Source organism: Rhinolophus sinicus, chromosome 14, assembly GCF_057876585.1.
Source record: "Rhinolophus sinicus isolate RSI-liver-muscle chromosome 14, RSI-T2T, whole genome shotgun sequence".
Lineage (NCBI taxonomy): Eukaryota > Metazoa > Chordata > Mammalia > Chiroptera > Rhinolophidae > Rhinolophus > Rhinolophus sinicus.
Window position 1 is genome coordinate 34,049,390 of NC_142514.1, and position 5,817 is coordinate 34,055,206.

At 40.6% G+C, this 5,817-nt stretch overlaps 1 pseudogene; it reads left to right on the forward strand.

Annotated features, from left to right (window-relative positions):
- The first annotated feature begins 3,497 nt into the window (after window positions 1-3,497).
- LOC148755682 (group XIIA secretory phospholipase A2 pseudogene) lies at window positions 3,498-4,096 on the forward strand (annotated as a pseudogene).
- The last annotated feature ends 1,721 nt before the right edge of the window (window positions 4,097-5,817 follow it).

Sequence of the window (5,817 nt, forward strand, 5' to 3'; positions counted from 1 at the left end):
ATCCCGTGGTAGTAAATGATGGCATTGCACCATTAGGACAATGGGTGGATATTGGTCACCAATAAACCTAAAGATAAATCTGACTATTTGTGTTTAGAAGGTAATCCCAACAATAAGCCACGGGAATATGATTTATTTCCCATGCCTCTAATGTAATTAAGTGTGCATTATAAAGAAAGCTGCATTATTGAGATGCAAATTAGTAATGGCAGTTTACCTTCCCATTGCCATTTTGTTGAGGTTACCATTGTGTGGTTTCAAGTGCTTAAAAGTGCATTATTCATGTAGCAAACACAGGAAGTCCACTGGGAGAGAAAATGCAACACACTCAAGAGATGATTCAAGGCCTCTGGACTTTGTCACATCCACAAGAACTATTACTTCATTCCCTCCCCTGTTTGTTCTCCCTCTATTCTGCGCTGAACTGTGCAAGAAACATAACACTAGTGGGGGAAAAGGAAAAACCATCTGCAACTTGGGCAGTCCTCTTTAGATACGCCACTTAGAGCAAGTTGTTCTTATTAGAAATGTTCAAAGGGCAAGCATTATTTTGAGGCAGTTCTCTAATGTCTCCCTGCTAGGGAAAACCATGCACCGAAAGAGAGAAGTATGTGAAGAATATTTTAGAATTCTGAGCTGGGTCTGTGTCTGGAAGCCTGGCCTGGCCCCCCTGCTTTGCAGTCTCTCCCCCAATCCTAAGGGGGCTCTGGCCTAGCCACTGAGCGAGCATTCACAGAGAGGTTGCTAACGGGCCCCAGATGAGGCTGCTGCCAGATGACACGGCTCTGGCTTCGATTAGCAAGAAACCATGTGGAACAATATCAGTATTAAGAACCACTATTGATTGAGTGCTACCATATTCCAGATGCAATGCTTGAATGACCCCCTTCACCAGTCTGAGGCATAAAAACAAGGTTACAAGGCTTTTACTTCTCATTTAATTACTCAAGGCCTACCTGCCTATAATATCCACCTTCCTTGACTTTTCCAAGAACATCATATAGTAAAAGGGTTTGGTGATGCTTCCAAGTGAACTCAATCTATCAAAGAGATTTTAATCTTGTTGATTGTCTAAAGGGGAGAGATTGGCTGTAATCCCTTTTCTTCTTAGAGATTCCTCAACCCTGTGCAAATTTAGTCCCTTATCCTAAGTAGCTAGATCTTGGAAGGGTTTGCAAAGGACAATCTTTGTAAGCCTCAAAGAATCCTGTTACACCTATTCCACATCTCAGTGTGTACTTTGTGGTCTCTTATTTGTATTAACTAAGTGGTGTTACTGAAGTGTTCAGAGAAAAAGCCAAGATCTGCTTTCAGGTGATAAAACTTACAATGTTTGTCAGACAGAAGCTACTGGCAGCTTCTCTTGATGAAAAAATCTTAAGTTCTGTCTCACCTGGCAGTCTATCATTCATATGTACATAATTTAATTATCACAACAATTTTGCAAGGTTGGCAAGTTAATCTTATTAAGTTAGAATGCTTATTATTGTCAGACTGATAGTAAAAGCTAATATTTTCTTAGTGCCTTCTTGGTTTCAGGACTTGTGCTAGGTCATATATAAATAACAAACACTCTTGCTGATCCTGACCATAAGACCATAAGGCAGGCATTATCATTCCATCTAGCAAACTAGGAAATCAAGTCTCAGATGTAATTAGCCCGAGGTTCAGTAGTTTGTACAGTCCATAAGTGACAGAGCTACGTAGGATTCAAGAGTGCATCTCACTGACTCCCAAACCTATGATTTGCACTGCATGGTGACTTGCAAATGTTCTGTTGTCCTGGAGATGATGGGACATGCTTTTCTCAAGGATCCTGTTCTAACAAGGTCGGGGAACACATTTCAGAGATGTTGTACAAGGTACTCCCCCTGAGAGCAGGAAGGGGCTGCATAAAGTTTCTTCCAGGCCAGGGGCTGACTTGTCATGAATCAGCAGACAGTCCCATTACCAGCACAGTCTGGCACAAAGAGTATGTTCAAAAATATCTGTTGACTAAGTGCTGACTGCCTACCCTGAGATTGGAAAATATGATTTCTCCATATGCTGTGCAAGTTAGTAGCTTTCATTGTATCTTATATATACAAGCTCAATAAAATGCATTTATTGAATTAAAAAATTGTTGAAGATAGTGCTCTGTCTTGGGAATGATTAAATGATAAAGAAAACATACAAGAACTATCAGGGAAGGGGAGGTGACTGGTCTGCAGTGATTAGGGAGGCAGATTTTGACTCAAGATGTGAAAAAACGTGCCACTGCTTTCGTTGGCAGTAGTAATGATGTCATTTATTCTTTTCTTTAGATGCCACATATAAGTGAGATCATCTGGTATCTGTCTTTCTCGGTCTGACTTATGTCACGTAGCATATAACGATGTCCATCGGGCAGTGATAATTAGGGACCTCTGGGAACAAATTCCTGTGACCTGCTTTGCATGAGCAGCCTCTAAAAAGTCTGCAGTACTAGTGTTACCTCCAGGTGGCACTCATGTACTTTTATAACTTTTACAGCTTAGCTTTCAAAGGAACTCAGCCAGTGGTTCTGTCCAACACCCTCCAGCTTCTCTTCATTGTGTTTCTGTAGGTTGGGATGTCCACTTATGGTTAATAAAATATCAGAGGACAAACATGTTTTTATCTTATTTATTATGAATTCAGTCATGTATACCCCCTCTTAGCCTGGATTGGGCTTGAGGCTAAACAGTCTGGCGTCCTGTATTACACATATTTCAGGCAGATACAGATGCAGACACAGAGGCCCTGAGACAGTCCCAATGTCACAGTGACTCCCATGCTCTCGGGATCCTCCCTGAGGGTCAGGTCTTGGGCTATGAGTCTGTGAAGAGACAAGATGCTGGCAGAGCCCTGCCCAGGGGTAAAGTACCTGTTTTGTCTCAAGTGACAAGCAGAGGAAATTTGTCTTCAATTCCATATTCATTACTTTTTGTTTTCTCTTACCTATTCTAATCTTGTGAAACACAGATAGGTGACAGGATGAAGGTATGCAGGGTCATGACAATCATAAGCACCGTGGTTGGAAGATCATGAGAAACAGTGTACCCACTGTACCCAAACAGTGTAACGTACCAAAGAGATGTAACAAACTAGGAATATAGGAACTGGAGGTGAAGTAAAGGCTGGTGAAAGAGAGATCCTATCATCCTCGATTCTATTGCCAAGGAGAAGAGTGAGTGAAGTTGAATTTTGGATGAGAAGTTCTGGGAATGGGGCGGAGCCTGGGCTAGTTGAATTTTGAGCTGGAGCATTCTCCCCACCCTGCCCAGTATCTCATGATTATGCCTTTATTCAATAAATACCCGAGCATCTTTCATGTTATAAGAATTGGTAGAGGTACTGAGGGTATAGCTATGAGAAAGACAAACAAAATACCTGCCCTTGAGCTTACATTTTAGTAGGGGAAATAGATAGACTTAAGTAAGGGTTGAGCGCAGGGCCCATGCCACTGACTAGGGCGTGCTGAGGGGTGCCATGGGGGCATGCTCCCTTGTGCTGCTCCGGGGACCAGGTGGGACCCACCAGACTCCGGTAGAGGCAGGTGCTCGCTCTCCTCCCTCCTGGTCCTGACCGCCGCACTCTGGTGACAGGAGCAGGCCCAGCCCACCGATTGGAGGGTCACGCGGAACGGTGTTCACAAGATCAACAGGTACCTGAACGCAGCCTTGGTCCTCCTGGGAGACGAGGACGGGCTCTGCCAGGGTCACTGCAGTGACTGATCTAAGCCTTTCCCACATTACGGTTATAAACCCTCTCCGCCGAGTGTATGCACGTGGCGCTCCACTATGCGGTGTTCATCTTAACATCGGCGTCCTTTCCCTGACAAAGCGCTGCAACCACCACGACAGGAGCTGTGAGACCCGTGGCAAAAGCAAGAACGACTAACGAGGAGTTCCAGTATTGCCTCTCCAAGATCAGCCGAGAAGTACAGAAAACACTGGGACTAGCTCAGCATGTTCAGGCAGGTGAAACAACAGTGGAGCTCTTGTTTGACAGGGTTATACATTTAGGCTGTAAACCATACCTGGATAGTCAACGAGCCACCGGTAGGTGGCGCTGTGAAATAAAAAACGGATCTTGAAAGAAGATGCTGGCGGGTGGTGACAGCACCAGGATGGAAGAATATAACCTTTGGCAAAGAACTAATGTTTTTACAGCATTAAGCTGCCTCATTTTTGTTTAAGAGTTATTTTAAGACCTCATTTTGACATTAAAACTGCAAACTAAAGAAAAAGCAGGGGAGTTTATGTTCTTGGATGTTGCTGCTTTAGTGTGCCAGATTGCCTTGACAATTTAGGAGGTTCAACATTTGAGAAACAGGAGTTCAAAAAGAGATGAGGAAAACTCAAGGGGAGAAAATTATTCAAAAGTGAAAATAATTTAAAAGAAAAAATAAATGAAAAGAATAGAGAATTTATCAGAGTAAAATGGATAAATGAAGTTTGAAATTGAGACAATCAAGTAAGATAAATAAAAATAAGGACAAGATAAGGCAAAGCATTATAGGGTTTCATACCATTAGAATTAGGACAGCAGGGATCAAATGAAAATTCTAAAATTTTCAGAGAAAGAGAGAGAGACTCACAAAAGAAAAATATTAGATAAGTAGATAAGCATCAGATTTCTTGTCGGAAAGAGTATATATATTCTTTTCCAGTATTCACAAAAAATTTGCCAGGGGGCCATGAAGCAAGTCTCAACAAATTACAAAAGATTGAAATCACATGAGGAATTAAGCTAGAGATGAATGTCAAAGAGATAACTATAATTTTCCATAGTACATGGAAAATTACAAAATATACATATACTCGTAGTTATACCATTTTGCATTCCCTCTAGCAATGAATGAGATTTCTTGTTACTTCACACCCTCACCAGCATGTGATATTGTCAATTTTGGGACTTTTAGCCATTCTGATAGCTGTGTAATTGTATCTCATTGTTGTTTTAATTTGTAATTCCTTAGTGACATTAGCATCTTTGTATGTGCTTATTTGCCACCTGTATATCTTCTTTGAAGAGGTGTCCAGATCTTTTGCCTATTTTGAAATTGGGTGCTTGTTTTCTATTTTTAGTCTCAATATTTGGATCCAAATCTTTTAGCAGGTAGTTGTTTTTCAGATATTTTTTCCCACTCTCTGATTTGTCATTCTCTTAACCATGTCTGTTGCATAGAAGTTTTAAATTTGAATAAATCTCAGTTTATCAAAATTTCTTTCATGGAATACCCTTTTGACATTGTATCTAAAAATTCATTGCTAAACTCAAGGTCACATAGATTTTTCTCTTTTGTTTTTTTAGAAATTTTATAGCATTGCATCTTATATTCTTATATTTAGGTCTATGCTCCATTATGAGTTAATTTTGTGACAAGTGAAAGGTCTGTGTGTAGGTTTTTTTGTCTCTCTCTCTCTCTCTCTCTCTCTCTCTCTCTCTCTCTCTCTTTCTCTCTCTCCCTCTCTCTTTTTTTTTTTGTTTGGTACATGGACATCATGGTGTTCCAAAAAAGATTATCCTTTCTCCATTGAATTTCTTTTACTTCCTTGTCAATGATCAGTTGACAATATTTGTATGAATCTATTTCTGAGTCTCTATCCAATTGATGTGTTAATCTCATCACTAATCACTAATCACTAATACCATGTTGTCTCTTTTTTTATTTTTTGTACCAGCTTACTTTTTAAAAAAATTATTATTAGTTTCAGGTGTACAAAAGAATGTAATAGTCAGACATTTATACCCCTCACAAAGTGATAACCCCTCCTCCCCCAATCTACTACCCCTCTGACATCACATACAGCC